The 19,843-nt window shown below is 34.1% G+C and overlaps 1 protein-coding gene across 4 annotated transcripts in view; it reads right to left on the bottom strand.

Annotated features, from left to right (window-relative positions):
* Window positions 1-19,843, bottom strand: part of TBC1D5 (TBC1 domain family member 5) — a 327,211-nt gene that overhangs the window by 244,540 nt on the left and 62,828 nt on the right. Inside the window, exon 3 of one of the 4 annotated variants that reach the window (XM_061996640.1) lies at window positions 14,310-14,465. The exons of the other annotated variants lie outside the window; for them this stretch is intronic. The gene's annotated coding sequence lies outside the window, so the exon portion shown is untranslated. The remainder of the gene's footprint in view (window positions 1-14,309; window positions 14,466-19,843) is intronic. 4 annotated transcript variants of the gene reach the window in all.

Here is a 19,843-nt window from a genome sequence, read left to right as displayed (position 1 = left end):
CATGGCTGCAGTATCATGTACATAATTTTGTTTATAAGCACTTCTGACCTTCATTGAGCTCCCTGCAGCACAGAACAGCAACTTGACTACTACATCCCATAGGTAAAAGCACCATGGTATCCCTTGCGTAAACTAATATAGCTACATTTCAGAAACACAATTTTCATTGACAGAGAATCAAGTCTAAACTAACAATTTATATCTTATTAAGAAATTTCTGACTACGAATCTGACTCAATTTTTGCTGTCAGTTACATTTATAACCCTCAGGTTAGAGACTTGAGGATAACTGCACACTAACAAAGGGCTAAAAATCCTTTGGTTTTGCAGGTGCTAACATTGTTTGCAAGCTCATAAAGTGCTGCATTCATTGACCTAGTAAAAGAATACCTCTGCAATCAGCTGAGAAAGGTGGTCAAAACTGTCATAATTTTTTTTTTCCTATGGAAATGTTACATGCTCACAAATTGTAGGGCCAGTCTACAAAATATTTTGAGCATCTGCACATACAAAATACCTCTACAGTGAAATTAAGTTTCCAAAGCATATCAGTTGCATGAGTGCATTATCAAAATTAAAAAATATCAAGTTAAAAGGCACCAAGCTACCTTGATTGTATCCAGTATATTAATAAAATGTTATCACTCTGTCTCTTTAATATCTCTTCAGGCAAAGATCGAGCATCACAGCACTAATTACAGAAACAAGTATCACATCTTTCAAACTATGTATTGCACTTCATCAACATGACTTGCCTTTTGGTCACTGTGCAATGGGCGCACATTAGATTTGCAAATGGATATGTGAAAGCTGTGCATTTAATAATGAAAGCATGACTGCTTGGTCAGAGAATCAAAGAGTTTCACCAGTGTAGAGATATGAGAACCTGCTTTGATAAGCTTTCTATGTTTCCAGCTCTTAAAGTGTCATTAGCATCTGTGTATCTTACCAGCTGCTTGAAGTAGTCTTAGATGTACAAAGAAATAGGAGCTCTGAAAAAAGTGTTTACCCTCCAACTACAGACTTTTGAAACCTCTGATAAAGGTACTAAGATGAGCACACGAAAAATCACTTTCTTTAAAGACTGCCTTCATTCCTTTCTGCTGTCTCTCCACATTCACCTAACGTTAAAGAAAAGAGCTTTCTTGCTCTTTAAACTGCAAGAAAAAGTGGAAAATACTTGGCTTCCTGATTCTCAGATACCTAAAGGATTGCTTATACTATCTCATACATCTTTCTTTCCTAGGAATGCAGCTACTCCTGCTGTGGACATTAAGCTTGCTACAAGCATCACAGTCTTTCTAGTAACTCCAAATCCTTCATCACAGTCAGGTCAGGTTGGAGATTTTTCTGCCTTCCTCAGCAAACCAGAATCCCACTGGATATAAGACATGTAAAATTCACCTTCTCAGCTAAGCAGTCAATGAAAATGTACAACGGTAGACCTACTACTGAAATACATCTGAACAGAAACAGATTACAAAAAGGCTTTATCTGAGAAAATTGGGGAATAGGTCTGTAGCCTTGAATGTTTCTCTCTTTAAGTTGTGAGGGTCAGGAGAAGATTATAAACTTGACGCTGGTGGTCAAGGCTAATAAGGAGAAAGTTTTGTGGACTGTGAGTGATGTCATATTCATACCAGAAGGATGATCCAACTGAGCACATTACTGTCAGGTAGCTGATAGATTACCTACTTATTATTTTCAGAATTTTTGTTTTCTCAACTTCCACTTTTCAAAATTAATTAATTGGAAATAATTAATTAATGCTTCTGACATACTAAACATCTTCAACCTTAACTCGCTTGACAGAAGTTTACTTTTTACCTGCTATATTGTCAAAGCACATCAGGAAAGAATAAAACCTTTGAATATATGTAGGAATGATCTCTTTCAGTGCCAGATTTTAAGTAAAAAAGGATGAATATAGCTATCTCAATAATAAATATGGACCAATCATTTATCAACCAATATTTCAACCAAGTAAAAATGCATGAATGTCGCCAACTTGATCACAATGCCATGCAGAAAAGGTACACTATTAGTTTGTTCAAAACCTCTAAAGAGTCTATGAAAATATGGTCACACTGTGAGAGAATATATGCATCCAAGGTATGATAAGCATGATGATATCAGCAGTTGGAGAAACAAACATAAACACAAACACGTTCTCTCAAGTTGTGTGCATTATAAGAAATACTGTCCAGAGCCTTGTTTATTATCTATATACTAAAAGCATAGAAATACCTTTGCACTTTTACTTTCTCCACCACTATTAGAATATGAGACTGTATTTCCTTTTTGTGTTCTGTCCTGTCCTGATAAATACTCCACATTTTAAGGGCATCACTAATTCAGCCCAGCCTCTTGGTGAGTATATTAGTATTGAGAGACTACAATGCTAAGCTGAAGGTCCCCAAAAACCATATACAAAGCTAGCATCTTTACAGTGATTTACTGAAAGCAGCAGCTCGTTTTAATAAAACCATCCCAAAACATAAAATTGATTGAACCAACTGCTGTGCAGGGCATACACAACAGCTGATCAAAATCATTCAAATTTTTATTCCTATAGAATATCTTCAGAGCTTGTGGACTTTTTCCTACTTTATTACTTCAGTTTTGACACACAACTCACTCAGGCAAGCAGAAAAATTAAGGCTGACTTATATTTCTTCTGAAATTTTTAACCAGAAATCTAGATAAACTCAAAATAATCTCACACATGAAAAAACAAAAAAAAGTCAAATATACTTGATAATCACCAGCAGTTTTCACAATGTAAAGACTATTATCTTCCCAGTTATCACTCTTCAAGTGATACAGAATGCTTTGACTAATTGTATCCCAGAGAAGCTTTGCAACACACCATACAGATTATTCTAAAGGGCACAACATTTCTTCAATTACAGAAACTTTTATTGGATAGATTCATAATAACATTTTACTATAAAAAGAACACTGTGCTTTAAAAAGGCAGCAAAAGATGAAAACTTTTTCCAAACTGAAAAGATATCATTGCTAACTTTACTTTCCTTACACAAAATATCATTGATAAGAATTTATATATTTTGTAGAGCATAACAAAAAGTTCACCTTTTCAGAGTGTGTTACGTGAAGCTTTGCTTGCCTTTTATATAGTAAAGTAATTTTATGGTATTATGTCACAATGAAGGACAAAGATAAGCCAACTGTTTAGATTCCTCTCCTTTATGTTGTGGCTTTGATCACTAACAATGCTGCGTGAACAGCCAACAGAAGGCTGACATTTCATAAAATATGCAGTGATAAAAACTAATACTGTAGCATCTGGGAGCGATATATAAAATGCAGAAATACACCTAATAACTGTGATCTTAAATTACAAGTTACTAAAAGCTAAATAAGCAACATACCTAAAAGAAAGATTAAGATGGGGGCTTTGTGCTTGTGCTCGGAAAAACAGATTTTAAAAAATTAATCCTGAATATCCTATTATTCTTAAAATTTCCTCTAGTTCCCTTGGATCTTAAAAGCAGCCTTGTAGAAGAGTGCTTTTTTGCTGTATCATTAGGTATCAGCAAAAGCTAAATACATTATAAGTGTTCCTTGAGCTGTATTAATGCTCTAATGCTTTGTGAAGTTCCCAATATTGTCTCTTTTAAAATATCAATCACACAAAACACATATACAATCTGTGACTGACTCTTTATTGTTATGAGAAAAGATGAAGCTCTATGATGACCAAAGTATGTAAAAACCTTTGCAATAAGCTGTATAAATTAAGTAAATCTCAAAGTAGAAATAACATTATTTTTATTTAAGAACATTAAGAATATCAAGAGAGGACACATAAAATGCAAGATTACATCCTAGAAAGCAGTGAATCCCTAAAGAACTTACAAGTCATAGTAAATAACCAACAGCTTTTTTTGCTCCTAATACATTGCTGTAGCTGAAACAATCCTTGGGTGCATTACAGGGAAATATATGGTAGTACTAAGGACCTGAAATTATACGCACATATGGCATCACTGGAATGCCATAACCAGGCCTACTATCTTTAATTTAAAAGAAAGCTGAAATTAAAAGGGACCAAAAAGGAGTTACAAGAATTATAAACAGGAAAACCTTCCATTACTGTATGTTTACGAGAGAGAGAAGATCGATATAATTAGTTTATATATAAGACTAGAGGTGACTTGATTGAGATCTACAACCTACTATATGTGGAAAAGATGCAATAGTCAACAATTCCAATCAAGCATAGAAAAGGACTGTAAGACACAATTATTGAAAGAACAAAGTCAGCAAAATGTGGTATAGAAATACAACATATTAATTATTTCATCATGTTAGCTAGGGACATAATGCATCTCCTTTTCTATCTTAAATATGAAGCTAAAGATGAAGTAATGATTTTGATTATAAAAATTTTTGTCTTGTATTAGGTCAAAGATTGAATGACTAAATAATCAAAATGATCTCTCCTGCACTGAAGCAGTTTGAAATGAAAGAAAAATGCAATACACAATTTAAAACGTTTTACAGACCAACTCTGTTCTCATTTATGATTCCATGGGTCATACCTTTCTTCAGTTTCTCAGCATGAAAAAAATTTATGAAATGTAACATAAAAATAATTTTAGGAAAGTGTGCAAGTATGTTATCTGGCGTAATTGAGAAACGGAGTGACCTAAATGATGTAACAGCTTAATCAATCACTGGTCCCTAACAGGTCTATGTAACATTAATGTAAAGCTGAAATAACTAAACAAAAATCAAAGCTATAGTAATTTCCCCAAATAATCTGGATATAATGGTGCAATACCTCCTTATGGCACTATAACATGGGTAAGACTTCTTCAGCATAGTTACAAGATCTAGAAAAATACTTGAGGATCTAAATCATACCAAGGAAAACAAAGGAATTAAGCTTTTTTTTTTTTTTTTAGTCGAGTCTCATTTAGTATCACAGGAGAAGGAATTATGTATCATAAGAAAAAGAATGTAAAAGAAAATCCTTATTTGGTGCCTGAAAAACTGTGAAGCATGTTTTCTTTTTGAAAAACCTCTTACAGTTCGTGGGAGGCAATTGTCCTTGTACTTATAATTAGAGTCCAAATTTAGGGATTTCAATGCCTAATGCACACCCACCCGCCTGTTATTCTTAACATGTTTTTTTATGTCACTTAATGGAGATGGATTCTTTTTCCCCTCCTCATATTTACATCAAGGCTATTTCATTTTTTAGGCTGCTATAATAGGTTAAATGGCAATTTCAACATCACTCTTCATCTCCCACTGGACAACGAACAGCATTGTGAGACTGAGAATAGATGAAGGCATATTTACATTCATAATGTTCTTGACTATAACATTTATGTAAATTATGATTTTACATTTGCAAATACTATAATTCTCAGTTTCAATGAATACTTTACTACTCTTTCATCATTAACTTTCTATGTACATTATATGGAGAGAAAACACCAATGAAAAATAAAGAAAATAAGTGCTGCGATCAGAGAGGTATATATCTTCCGTAAAAGCACAAAATGCTTTGATTCTAAATTGATCTTACTCCTGTATAGACACGGTGCTGGACTACACCTCATTGCTCATTTGAAGTGCATAAAATCTACAGAGGTTTGTAAAAAGCTAACAAAAACCAAACTACATGTTGATGGCTTATATTTTAACCCCATCAAAACGAAACAAATGTATTGATGACAAAAAATATATTTTTCCATCTGTATAAATAATATTTTTTCTATTCATTGAAAAAATGCCATGGAAACACTATGTTAATTACAGAATTGCATGTACAGTTTGTAAAAAATGTTTACAGATGTTACAGAAGAATGAAAAACTCCAAAATATCAATTTTCATTAACTAAGCTATTGCTCCATCAAATAGACAGAATGCTTTTAAAGATCTTCAGAGTGGAAAATAAACTATTCAGTTAAGAAGAATATTAGCCTCTCTACCTATCTTAACACATATATCCTTACATACAAATCCTGGGTATTTCTATGTATACTTTGCTCTGATTTTTCTGTGATGGTCAGCCAAGTATTTCCTTCAATCTTTAAAGATGTAAATTTGATTAAAAAAAAAAAATCAATGCTTTCAGAATGAAAAACTGTCAAATCGAATTGGTCCGAATATTCTGACTTATTTTGAAATAAGGAACTTTTTTGTATGTTTTGGTGAGAGCTCAGTATGACAATTTTGGACTGTAAATGGAAATTTATGTAATGAAATATCTCTCATAATACCACATATTCATATGCTGTTTTTAAAAATGATTCCTGAGAATCACCATGTTAATGAAAAAAATGTTACTCGTCTTAAGGAAGCAAAATTTGGCCCATAAGATGAATCAGGTCAGCCCTGCATATAATGAAATTGCTGCTTATGTATGTTGTTTTTCAAGTTATTCAACATGCAATCATTAGAAGATTCAACTTGAAATGCAATGATTGTGTATGCCTTCAAAGTGTAGACCTTGTGTATACCTTCTTCTTGAAAAGAACAATGACTTTTCTGATCACTCTTACTCTTGTAAGGTAATAAAAATTAATCTAAAAGGACTACAACTTTATGTTCCAGTTTGGCAAGTTGGGAATGTATGGACTTGGATGGTGACCCAAACCATCAAACTAGCTCTTCCCTTAAGTATCATTTCCCATCCCACAATTACTTGAGCCAATTTATTTTCTGTGTAAAGTACTACATTTACTTAAGTTTTGCTGAATGTCTGGGAAAAAGGAAGTCAGTATCACCATGTCACCAGTGCAAATTATGGCTAACAAAGAGGATTTGCTTCCTCCTAGACCATATTGTGAAAAGAGACACTTATTTTCTGGGACTTCTAACAGCAAAACCTGCAGGGAAGTTGAAAAGACCTTGCCACACTTTATTTGTACAGGAAATAGTGGAGTCAATCTAATACCACTCCCTAATACTTGCTGCAGGGAAAATACCGAAACCTTAAACTAACCTCAACGTTAATTTAAAAAATAATAGTCATAAGACACAAGATGATGAAAATATTTGAACACTGATGAAGTCTTGTGTAGAGCTTTTACCACAATTCTTCAAAGAAGTCTGCATACTAATTCTTCTCTGTTTTCAGGTTCTTGCTTTTCAACTTTGTCCATTAATGATATTTTCAAGAAAGCATTACATCAGAAGAACAGTATCAGATACGTTACAAAAATTATGTTGGGCAGATTTTCTTTTCAAAGAATCTAGGAGCATAAGACAGATCCCTGTGCGGAGTAAAAAGAAAATGTCATGTTATGAAGAAACTTGATGGATATTAGAACTTTCTTTTTGATATTAATTAGTTCATCCTTTTAGTGATATATTTAAATATATTATCTTTGGAATGAGAAAAAGATTTTTTACAAGAATAATTTTATATTTAAATATAACAGTATAATCATTATAATCTATAATATGATATAATTATTTATATATTATATATATTTATATTTATATATATTTCTATTTAAAAACTAAACACTGAAGTAAAATGAAAACATTTCCCTCAAAACACTACAAATCTAAGTAACTTTCCTATCTATCATTTTAATGTACAAAACCAACCACAAATTCATTCAATGTTTACATGTCATTCATTAAAATGCATTTAACACATTAAATGAATATAGATACGTAATTAGTGGGTCACTATTCATCTGGAGCAGTTTCACACTATAAAATATCCTCAATTAGGGCACTAAATTCTGATTAGAAGTAACTAGATGCTGAACTACAACTTAAATATTTTAATAATTTCCCCTGCTTTTGTCAAAACTTGTATTTGCAAATAAATGCTTTTTTAAAAGTTTTAAAGCCAAAATCCAATGGAAGATAATGTTGTGCTTCTTCATAAGTGTTCTGCTTCTTAAAAACAACGATGAAATCAAAACTCCACTACATTCCTGTTCATTTCAGGTACTTGTGCATACTAAGGAAACTCAGTAATAGTATGAAAATTCAGAAAAGTGCTGTTGTATTGGCTTTGAGTAAAACATCCTCCAAAGTCAGAGTATAAATGACCAAAAAGAAACAAAGTACAATCAGTGCTTTCAAGAGCACTGTACAATTAAGGTCTCTCTACTGTATACTCAGGGAAGAAATATTGTTGCTTCTAGATTTTAAATTAATCAAAATCACATTCCTGTCAGATGGTATGACTGTCTCCAAGCAAGAGTGTCTTGATCTACTTTCTGTTGTTACATTTTATAGAAAGAATACATTCACCTCGAGAGATGAGCATATTCTTCTGTTTCTCCCCTCTACTTCCCTCTTTGTTAAACACAGTTACAGAAGAAAAATAACTTTTTCTTCTGAACAATAAACGACTTTAATGCGTTTTCCCCAAATCTAGTTCAACTGTTTTTAGAAGAATCAACACTTATTAAATTAATGCTTATTAAAAAAATCTTCCAGGATCAGACATGTAACATTGAGAAAAATACTGAAAAAGTGGATAGCAATATTTCAATCCTTCTTTAAAAAATGTAAATCTGTAGAAATGTTATGTTCTCAAAGAAAGCCTTTAAAATTAAGTCATATACTGTTTGCTCAGAAAGTTACGAGTTCTACAAAGTTCCACACTAATTTAGTTAAATACAATAGGATGCTGATAATAAATAACTTCTGACCATCATGGCTTTTATCTTCAAGAAATGTTTGAAGTTACATATTTAATATTGGAGTTCATTGAACTAACAGCACTAAGTAATACGTGGAGGGTTTTGAACTAGTAGGCTGTTGGTCATCACTGTTACTTTAACTTTGCTTTATTCATCTGTTTTCACAAATGCTGGCCACTCACAACACCATGAGCAATGCTGCTACTTGCATTGGAGATATAGTCCATAACACTGGAATCCAACTGCACACTGGTACCTGTTAGTATCATTCAGTAAATGCTCAGACATTCAAATCAGTGTAACTTACGAGTAAAGAGCACTAAAATCCTGTGAACTTCATTTTTTCCTAGCAGCAAAGTGTTCTCTAAATCCAACAGTACTTCCTGGGGAGGAGAAGAAGGAAAAGAGAGAAAGGATACCCATGAAATAGCATCCCTTCCCTCCAAGGGAAGTTATAGATAGTTTTTATAAGAGGGTCACTTCAAACACAACTAAATATTACAATCTTGTGGGGCAGCCACACCTTCTCTGGGCTGTTCCACTGTGTCAGCATCCTTATCGTAACTGTAGAATTGCAGAATGGTAGGAGCTGGAAGAGACCTCTAAAGATCCTCTAGTCCAAACCCCTGCTCAAGCAGGTCTGCCTAGATCAGTTCACTCCGGAACACGTCCAGCTGGGATCTGAAAACCTTCAGAGAAGAAGACTCCACACCCTCCCTGGGCAGCCTGTGCCAGTGCTCCCTCACTCCTCACATTGAAGTTTTTCCTTAAGTTTCCTTAAGTGGAACTTCTCTAGCTTTTGTCCATGAATGTCTTCCTCATAGCTCATCTAAATCTACGAGCTTTTTGAGTTTAAAACCACTATCCCTTGCCCCATCAGGCTCTGATTGCGGAAAAAAAAAAAAAAAACAAACCAAAAAGAACCTCTTTCTCTTATAAGCCTCATTTAAGTATTGTAAGTAAGGTAAGGTAAGATCTGCCTTAGTACTGGGGTGTCCAACTAGCAAGTTTGGTTTTCTGGTTAAAAAGAAAACAAATTATGAAGCAGGCACTGGGTACAATGTAAAAAGCTCTGCCAGACCTGACAGGACTCTGCCAAGGACAGCTCAAGCTTCAGAGTCACGCTGCCCAAAATTAGGCTCAGGTGGCAAATGGGGCAGCATGTGAAGGGCAAGGGAGATGCAGCAAAGACTGATGACTGCCAGAAGCAATCTGAACTTCTAAGAAGCATGTAAAGCAGTAACAATTTAGTCAAGTAAGAACCGGCTATATAAAGTGATAAATCCCGATATGGTGCAAAGGGGGAAGAAAGGATGTCTGCAGAGAATGGGATAATATCACCAGGTTAGTCAACAGCTACTGAAAATAAAGCTATATGAATTACTGTGTGGTAGCTTGTCCCTGGATATAACTCGATTTTAGCGCTTTGCAAAATAACTCTCAGTCCTGGACCTGTTCTTTCATTCTTCGAAGCTGCATGTCCTGCAGGTTTTACTACATCTGACAAAAAGGTCTTTAGCTCATGGATATCTCTCTCTCTCTCTCTCGTTGATCTCTGCAATAGAGCCATAAATTAAACATAGGCACATGGACCACTCACACCGTAGGAACAGCAGTAACAGAAACATTGCAATGAATGTGTTTTGTTGCTTTTTTAAAAAAATGTTCTGCTCATACAGATGTGTGATGACCTCTATGAGCTGTATAAGTGTAACAAATGAGTAATTCAGTTGCTCCACAAACCACAGCTTATTGTAGTGTTTAAGAAAAGATGCCATCTGTAATATGATTGCAAGCCCCCAGATAATGGTTTTTAGACTGATAGAATTTTATTTGAACTTAAAAGAAGTAACTGACAAATTATAAAATGCCACCTACTCTAAGAGTCTGTAAGAAAATACATAAAATCACTTAAGGATTTCTTTTTTTAAAAGTACTGCATTTCAAATTATAACCACTTTCTGTAGTATTTCATTACATGAGATATTTCTTCTAAAACATATTCTTCATATATCCTGATGTTTCACAATCCAGTTTATAAAATAGTGACTTTAGAGCCAGGCTACAAGCCAATGATTACCAACTATTATATGGGGTTTAATTACTCCTTAAGTCAAAGGAACTATGTTAAAAGCTATACAGTACTTTGGTTACCTTATAAATTATTTCAATAGTCAAACTTGTTTGACCAGTTTCATCATTATCATACAATCACAGAATTAATATGGATGGAAAAGACCTTTAAGATTGAGTCCAACCACTAACCTTACACTAACAATCCCATCAGTAAACTTTTAAACCATATCCCTCAGCACTCCATTTATGTGTCTTTTGAATATCTCCAGGCATGGTGACTCCACCACCAGCTTGGGCAGCCCGTTCCAATGCTTAACAACTCTCTTGGTAAAAAAGTTCTTCCTAATGTCCAAACTACACCTCCCCTGGTGCAACTTGAACCCATTTCCTCATGCCATATCATTTATTACTGGAGAGATCGATCCCCACCTCACTACAACTCTCTTTCAGGTAGTTCCAGAGATTGACCGTATCTCCTCTCAGCCTCTGGTTCTCTAGGCTCAACACTCCCAGCTCCCTCAGATGCTCCTCATAAGACTTGTTCTCCAGACCCTTCACCAGCTTCATTGCCCATCGCTGGACATGCTCCAGGACATCAGTGTCCTTCTTGTAGTGAGGGGCCCAGAACTAGACATAATACTTGAGGTGCAGCCTTACCAGCACCAAGTACAGGGGGACAATCACCTCCTTGGCTCTGCTGGTCACACTTTCTGATACAAGTCAGGGTGCCATTGGCCTTCTCTGCCACCTGGGCACATTGCTGGTTGTTAACACCCCCAGGTCCTTTTCTGCTGCATGGCTTTCCAATAACTCTGCCCCAAGCCTGTAGTGTTGCTGGGGGTTGTTGTGGCCCAAGTGCAGCACCCAGTGCTTGGCCTCGTTGAACCTCATACAATGGTGCCAGCCCATCACTCCAGCTTTTCCAGGTCCCTCTGAAGATCCTTCCTGTCCTCAAGAGTTGCCAAGGGATGTTCAGAATGGAGATTAGGAAGAACTCTTCCACTGAGAAGGTTGGTAAACACCAGAACAGGCTGCCCAGGGAGGGGATGGAGTTACCATCTCTGGAGATATTTAAAAGATGCACAGATGAGGTACTGAGAGATCTGGTTTAGTTCAGTGATGGGCTTGACAACAGTAGGTTAGCAGTTGGACTCGATCTTAACAGTCTTTTCCAATCAAAATGATTCTACAATTCTATTATTTTCAAGCTGAGGGAAATACCAGAAAATAAATAGCATCTAAAAATACTTTATTTTCAGAGATACTGTTGGTTTTAGATATAGGTATAACGAATTAGCAATAATAAGCAAAACTACAAAATGTGCATTATCACTTTCCAGTGAAAGAGTTCTGAATGTGATTTAATTCAGTCTGAAAAATCTACAGCATAGCAGTCCTGAAACAATTATGTCAAGCTTCCTATGAAGCAAAACAGTCATACGTTTGAAATACTAGGGTCCCTAACAATGTCTATCACAATGTTCTTTTCTAAGTAATGAAATTTCTGTATCTTGTTTTCCTAAGAAGACCTGTAAGAGGCAAAACGGCGAAAGACAGAAGAGATTCACTGTTCAGCAAATGGGTGATGGGGAAGAAAATGGATGCATTTTAGCATCCATTCATTTTAATAGTGAAAGTAGAGCAGGCAATATCATTTTTCTTTTTTTCCTTCTCATTTTCACTCAGCAACCAACAAGAAGCAGCAGATCTATTGATTATATGCATACTACGTTATTGCATGGGTAAGTAATATCAAGAGGTGAAACGGAAGGTAAAGCAGCGGCCACAGTTTCAACTTTGCATCACGATTATCAAGACTTGTCTGTAGCTTGGTCTACCACTGAACAAAGCGTAACACCTAATTTGTAAATGAAAGATATCTGGCAGGTTATATGAAATCCCTCCCGTCTGAAGCAGGTCTTCTTCACTGGTCTGAATACTGCCTCCAACATATGGAGTGAGAGAGCAGGGAAGCATTAGGCTACTGAATTTGGCTCACTCTGAACTCATTGCAGAGTAGAGCCAACTTTATCAAAAGGAATAATACTTAAAGAAGGACCTCCCAGGCTTATTCATGATTCTGTAAAACTTGTTTTATAGTAAATGTATATTGAGCTAACCAGAATATTCAAAAGGCACTACAGCCATTTTTAAACAATTTTAACCAGTTTTTGAAAGAGATATTCTCTAGTAATAGGATTATGTATATCAGTACAATGAGCTCATTACAGTTATTTACTGTAGCATTATCACATCATTTTGTAATTTCACAAAGTTGGATACAATGAAAAATGATCTTAATAACAATCTATAATAGGCACTTAAAGATGGTGAAATAATTACACATGCACTCACAAAAAGAGTAAGCCACCAGAAGCAAAAGTTTTTACTTCTCAACTCTTCATGACAGTTCCAAATTCAGGCACACATTCAGAAGAACTTTCTGCCCCATGTCTGGTCAGTAAAGAAATTGAGGTTAACCTTTAATTTTTAATGTCACCTGCAGCCAGTGACTGCTTTTTCTAATGCAAGTGACAGATAAACAGCAAAACACTCCCAGGATGATACACAAAGCACCACATACCATAAGTGCATTTTTATTTTTATACCAACTCAATTTCTCAAATGGATAACCAATGTTCCTACTAATTTACATTAAGAATTGAGTGAAGCGTGAAAATTGTTCTGATGCATAGGCTCTATTTCTTTAATGTACGGAGTAGTGTTCTGTACTTTATGGCAACACAGGGAAAAAAACTAACTACACTTAAAAGGTACAGAAACTATACATACAAAACCACAAGCACATATATGTCTTAAAAATCACTTCAAAAAAGGTTTTTAATTATCCAGAGTAGCATGAAGGAAAAATAATCAAAGTCACTGATGGAGGTCAGTAGAAGTAAAAAATTGTTAAAATGAGTTTCTGACCTTTCATCACTTGAACTGGCGTTTTCCTACAGAACAATTTTAGTACTTCAAATCCACATTGCTAGGATTTCCATTTTGGAACTCCTTTATAAAATTCAAGAGTATCACCTTAACATTTGCAAAGTAATTCCAGACTAAACAGAGGGAATATGGCAAATTGAGGTAATATAATGTAGCTATTTAAGGAAAAATTGGCAGGTCCTTAACAGCAAAGACTGTATCATTACTAAACACTGCCATGTTGTTAATGTAAGGAGAGGTTTGAATTAGATAGTGAATTGCCCTTCCAGGTCGAGACTTAGAGCACATTATGAGACCAAGAAAGGAAAAGGTCCCATAGATACTATGTTTCACCAGTTCTGTGGAAAGACTTCAATATGGTTATCCTCACTTTTAAAACAAAATACTACAGTCATTATTTTAACTTTTTAAAATTTAATGCAGTAAAAGTAGGAGAAAAACACCTACTTTTGCAAAATAAGATTCCTTTTTGTACCAAAAAGGTATTTAAATTTTTGGACAACTATAGCAAAAATATCACAAATATCATTTTTATAAATGTTAAATGCGTAATTATGTCATTAATGAAAATGAAACAAATTCAGGTTCTTTCGTTTGTTTTTTTTTTAAATATAGAAAAATTAACTTACATAGTGGCAGGCGCTCAAACACAAAGGACACAGTTGTCCTTAGATTGATATTCTCCACATGTGCAACAGTCAAGTAGTGCTGTGATAACTCTCAGCCACCAGCAGCAATGAGAAAGATGGAAGTAGCAGTCCCAGTACCAGACTTCTGTAATTAGCCTTTGAATGAAGAATAAAGGTGTTTGATGACAAAATGCTAACAACATTTTTAATTTTTAGTTTGACTTAAAGAGATTTAAGTGACCTAAGGCATTGGATTTCTTCTGGAAATTTCCATGTAACAAACACATGGTATATTTTAAAGTCAAATGGGTACTTCACATAATCATGTAACAGGAAATGTAAGCAACATGGTTCAACTTACTTTGCAATACTGGCAAAGAGACAACTTAAGCATTATGAAGACCTCCTCAGTATTCAAACTGAAATTTGTAACAACATGCAATTAGATATTTCTCCTCAATAAATTGCAATTCTTTTTCCTGTGACTGAACTTCTTAATAATATGTACTTTACAAATTTCAGAACTTTCTATTGTTAGATGTATTTTCTAGAAAGTGGTCAATTCATTATTAGTAAGACAAAAGAAAATACTACAGCATTCAATAGCACACTAGAGCTGGTTAGAAACACATTAAAAATGTTCAAGGCTATGATTCTAAGAAAAAAAAAAAAATCCAGCTATTGATTGCCTACCTGTCTTTTTACTAACTTTCTTTTAGCTGTTTGAAAACACACTTGCAAGCAAAGAACAAAAATTTTTGGAAAATATGTCTCTTCAAAATCTGTTTCTGTAGAATTTAACTACCGTCAGATAAGTCTATTGAAATAATGAAGGGATACGCTGCTATTTTAAAATAATTTTTCCTATTAAAAATATGAAAAGGGAACACTGTTGAATTGGAAACTGCATCTTCCCCTTGTGAAAAGTTGGTACTTTACTGCTTTTACAGTGTATCCATCTAAAACCTAAGAACATAACCATCTAGACATTTTCTAAAAAGAGAAGTCCTAGAAAGCACTGATTTTGCACGTGAGTGTCCAAATAGCTCCTGTGATCTGACTACTGTTGTCAAAACAAATTAAATTGCATTTAGGAATAAACTATGAAAAATATACTTACTTTGAAGGAATAAACATTGGGATTTCTTTTTAAGAAATTAAATACAATTGTCAACAAATCAACATATTGAACAGTTCCAACTAAAAAGTGGTTGTTGTGGGTTTTTTTTAATTTCGACTAGCATCTTAGTTACAATTTGATAGCATATAAATGTATTTTTATTCTAGAGCATTGAGTTATTAAGCATGGCATTAAATTTTGTAACAAGATGTAATATATCTAATTCAAGAGGGCTTAGAGTATTCCTGTATTACTTATTAATATGCTAAGTGAATGTTTGGACAATTGATTTCAACTAGGTTTTGTGACTAAAACATGTGACAAAATACAATTTTCAAATTACATAGTCCATTTGTCGTAACTACTGCTCTTTCTAATTTCTATCGGTGTTAACAAATTAAGTAAAAAAAGCCGCACTGACTAAATAAGGAACAGGAGGCAATTTAGAATTTGAAAGCTATCATCAGCATCATTTATACACAGCCATTAGCAAAGTATTTGGCTGTTCTGATTTCCAGTTTCCAATTTCTTTGGGTTTTATGATCTCCTTCTTGCATTTTCCCCTTGAACAAAGCCTGCAAAAGAAGAACAGTGAATATGTATATTTGCAGCAGACTTACTACAGTGAAACCTTAGTCTTGTATTGAAGTAATAATGAATAACAACAAATATATTGCTCAAGTATCACAAGTCAATTCAGTCACAGCTGGATCTAATCAGTGACTGGTTTGCTTGGAAAGATCGATATATTTAACATACTAATCCTGCAAATTTTTACCAAAACAAAAAAAACATCCCCAGCTAATGGCTTAAGTAATGTTTATATAGAAAAAGAAATAAAAAACATTGCTCTATGCAAGTTCTGGAAACAAGAGCTGATCACAATGTGTCTCATATCGATGCAACACAGTGGTTTTCACATTATTCACATCACAGTTCTGATATTGGTTTGTAACAAGCTACACTTTAGAATGGTCTCTATCCCTGTGCTGATGTTTTCCGATTTATAATTGAGTCAAATAGAGTGTGGAAAATGAGAAAAGCCTGTCTCTCCATTTAAGTATTTGGACTATCAGAAATCAAAAGACAGGCTTACAGTGAATATCAAGTATATCAGTAGAAAAAAAAATTAAAGTATAAATAAGTGAATTAAATAATTTAGAAAGCAGAATATAGGATTATGTTAATGTTTCCATAACATGACACAAGCTATAAAAGATTATTTTTCTTGGAAAGTAAGAGAAAGTAACAACTACGTGAACTAGAGAGCATCAATAAGAAGAAATGGGAAAGAAACCGCCTGTAGTTTAGAAAAAGTGATGATATCCCTCACCGTAGATTACTCATTTCTCTGAAGGATCTGTAATAGATTTTTCTGGAACCTATGAGAGGACTTCATAAATCAATACTATGGCAATGGTCAACCATATTCCAGCATTCTTGAACATTATTTACAGAAAATAGTCCTCAAAATAAAAATAAAGAGCTTTCCTTATTTGTGTAGTTGCCTGCATACCCACATAGGATGAAGGAAAGCAGGAGTTCATTATCATATGTGAGTAGAAGGTTCCTAATAACTAGAGTTACTCTAAGTTGGAAAGAAATACTTATCAGGAAGAAAACGTAGATAATTAAACTTCTGAAGTCTTTAGGAAAACTATATTTTAGATAACAAAATAGGTACAGTAGTATACACTTTCCAAAGAAGTCTTTATGTCTCTTTATGTCTCTACTAATCCGAAAACTATGCTCCTGCATGGAAGATTGAGAACATGAAAACATCCCAATGCTTTACCACTTTTCTCAGTCTTACTTCACTACTTTTTCATCATACATTAACCTTAAGCCACTTAATGGGGCAAGGGGGAGGGAAAGGGGGTGGAAATAAGGAAAGGAAACTAGCTTAATTTTCCTATTTTCTTTTCTTTCTTCCCCCCAGTACGGTTTCCCTCAAAAAGAAATTATATAACTAAGAATAAATGTAGCAAATTATATAAATTACTTTGACATTTCACTATTTTGATAAATACATTTGAATCTCTTGTAATCAGGATTCCACGGTGTTTCAGAAATTTATGCTGGATCTAAACCTGAATGTTTTCATTTCAGTAAGTAAATTTCAGATTACATTTTAATTTTGAATAGCCACTTACTACTTTTTTGACATCTGTTCACTATAATATTGTACTAGAATTAAAAACTATACATACTAAAACTGACATCAATCTGTATTGAAAGTATTTTAAGATTTTAAATCAGAATATGTGGCATAGTTAATGTATGGAATTTGGTTACTGAAGAAAGTCTAGGAATATCCCACTTCTATACTGCTTCTCAGGTATAAATACGCACAAAAGAGCATTTTAAGATGCCAGAGCTGAGTAAGATACTCACTCATATAGCTCTATTAAATCTGTGAATGCAGGAGCTGCTGCGTTTCACAGTCTATTATTTATATGACAGAATGAAGATCTGAAAACATGAAATATAGCCTTAAATTATTCACTTATTCTTTTCACAAAAAGGGAAACCGTCAATCTAACACTAAAAGACTTCAAGCTTATTTCTAAAGGTTTCATGAAAATTGCCTTATTTATCAAAACTTTATTCCCTCCGTTTGTTCATTAAATACTGTAGCTTTGCATTAAGGTCAAGCAGTGTCAACCAATTATTGTTGTTGGAAAAGTCCTGCTTCCTTAATACTCAAAGAAACCATGGTATATAGTGAATTATTTTAATAGGCAACCTGAACACTGTTTACCCAAAGTACACTTCAACCACAAAAATGTATTTTAAGGGTTGCCATCAACAATCAATTATAGTACTATATATTATCACAGCAGCATTAAGCATGATTCTTTGTCTGCTTAAATGCCAGCCTTAGAAGAATATACATCTATTTTAGCATATTCAGCAATATTCTGTTCTTAGCTCATACTAAAGAAAAGTAACAAAAATTAAGTGACCTATAAAACAAACTGAAAGGTAAAAGATAAAACATTGAATTTTAAAGAGACAATATCTATTGGTATAAACATTTTCTCTCTGTCCACATTCTCTGTTAGCTGGGCAAGAGGCCTTGGCTCATATGACAGACCTGAAAAAAAATTCACCCTGCTTTCACTGCTCATAATTTGAGATCATAATTTCATTTTAAGGTAAAATTCTCCATCTTGCAATATACAAGAAGTAAACATCAGATGAATGATTAATTTTAAGTGCTTATACAGAAATTTGTTAAAATACCAAGAAAAGGCTACCCAGAGGACATCATATCAAATCCTGAAGTCACAACAGTTCAGCATAAAAGGATTTCCAGTGTTACATTTTTGATGTAACAATTTGGGAGAGTGTGCCTCTTGACCCAACTCAATCTTTCCCCCAACACATTTCAATGGTGTGCAATTCAAAAGGCTATAACGATCATTTTAGTATGTCTAATCTAACCTCTATCCTTACACTTCACATAAACAAAATTTTGGATCTCATTTCCCTTTGTAAGTGACCTGTGTATTCCCATTCCAGAGAGTACATAAGATGTGATAAAAAAAGCACTTAATTTTGTGATGGTAACCTTTGAAATCTTACTGCTATGAGCCCAACTGTATCTTTTTGAAGTTACAAAACAACAAAATTGAGACTTTCTTCTACGTATCCTGTCAGCTTCTTTTACTTGTAAAAAATTTTCATCCATGTCCTGTATCAGTGATCAATGAGTTTTGCAATGATAGAAGACACACATACAATTGTTACAAACAAGGTGGGGTAATAACATAACAAAATTAGTGAAAACACCCTCTGAAGAGAGTAATGCTAAAAATAATAGAGGAAGAGAGACATAACAGAGTAGGATCTGTTGTCTCATTATTTCTAAGAAATCAGAAAAAAAATCAAAAGCAGCAGAAAAAAAATCAAACTAACCAAACTTAGAACAAGAACTCTCCTAGCCCCCAGGTGGGATAAGTCCCATCTACAAGTTCCATTCTACCACTGAAACCTAGAAGACTTTAGAACCAACTACCACAGAAACAAATTGCTGGAAGATATATGAAGATTAAAAAAATATTACAGACTACTTAAATTCACGTGAATTATTTCACTGGAAGGGTATTAACTGGCTTCAGGGATGAGAGGTACCAATAGATGTGATAAAAGCTTGATATTACAGAGATTTTAACCTTTTTTAACCTGTTCTGCATTGTTGTTGCCAATATAATGAAACACTGTCCAGATACAATTACATTAAGCTGGACACAAAAATGACTGAAATCAGAGAGCAGTTGTTCTTGAAAAGAAATTTTCAACAGCTCTGTCAAACTGGGTAGATATTTCAAATGGATCTCAGAGACATCTGTTTAGATTTTTTCGTATCTGGTATTTTCATAACAACCCTAGTGACTCAAAGACAGTGTGG

This window comes from Colius striatus, chromosome 5 (assembly GCF_028858725.1).
Source record: "Colius striatus isolate bColStr4 chromosome 5, bColStr4.1.hap1, whole genome shotgun sequence".
Classification (NCBI taxonomy): Eukaryota; Metazoa; Chordata; class Aves; order Coliiformes; family Coliidae; genus Colius; species Colius striatus.
This window is presented reverse-complemented; position numbering and strand designations above follow the sequence as displayed.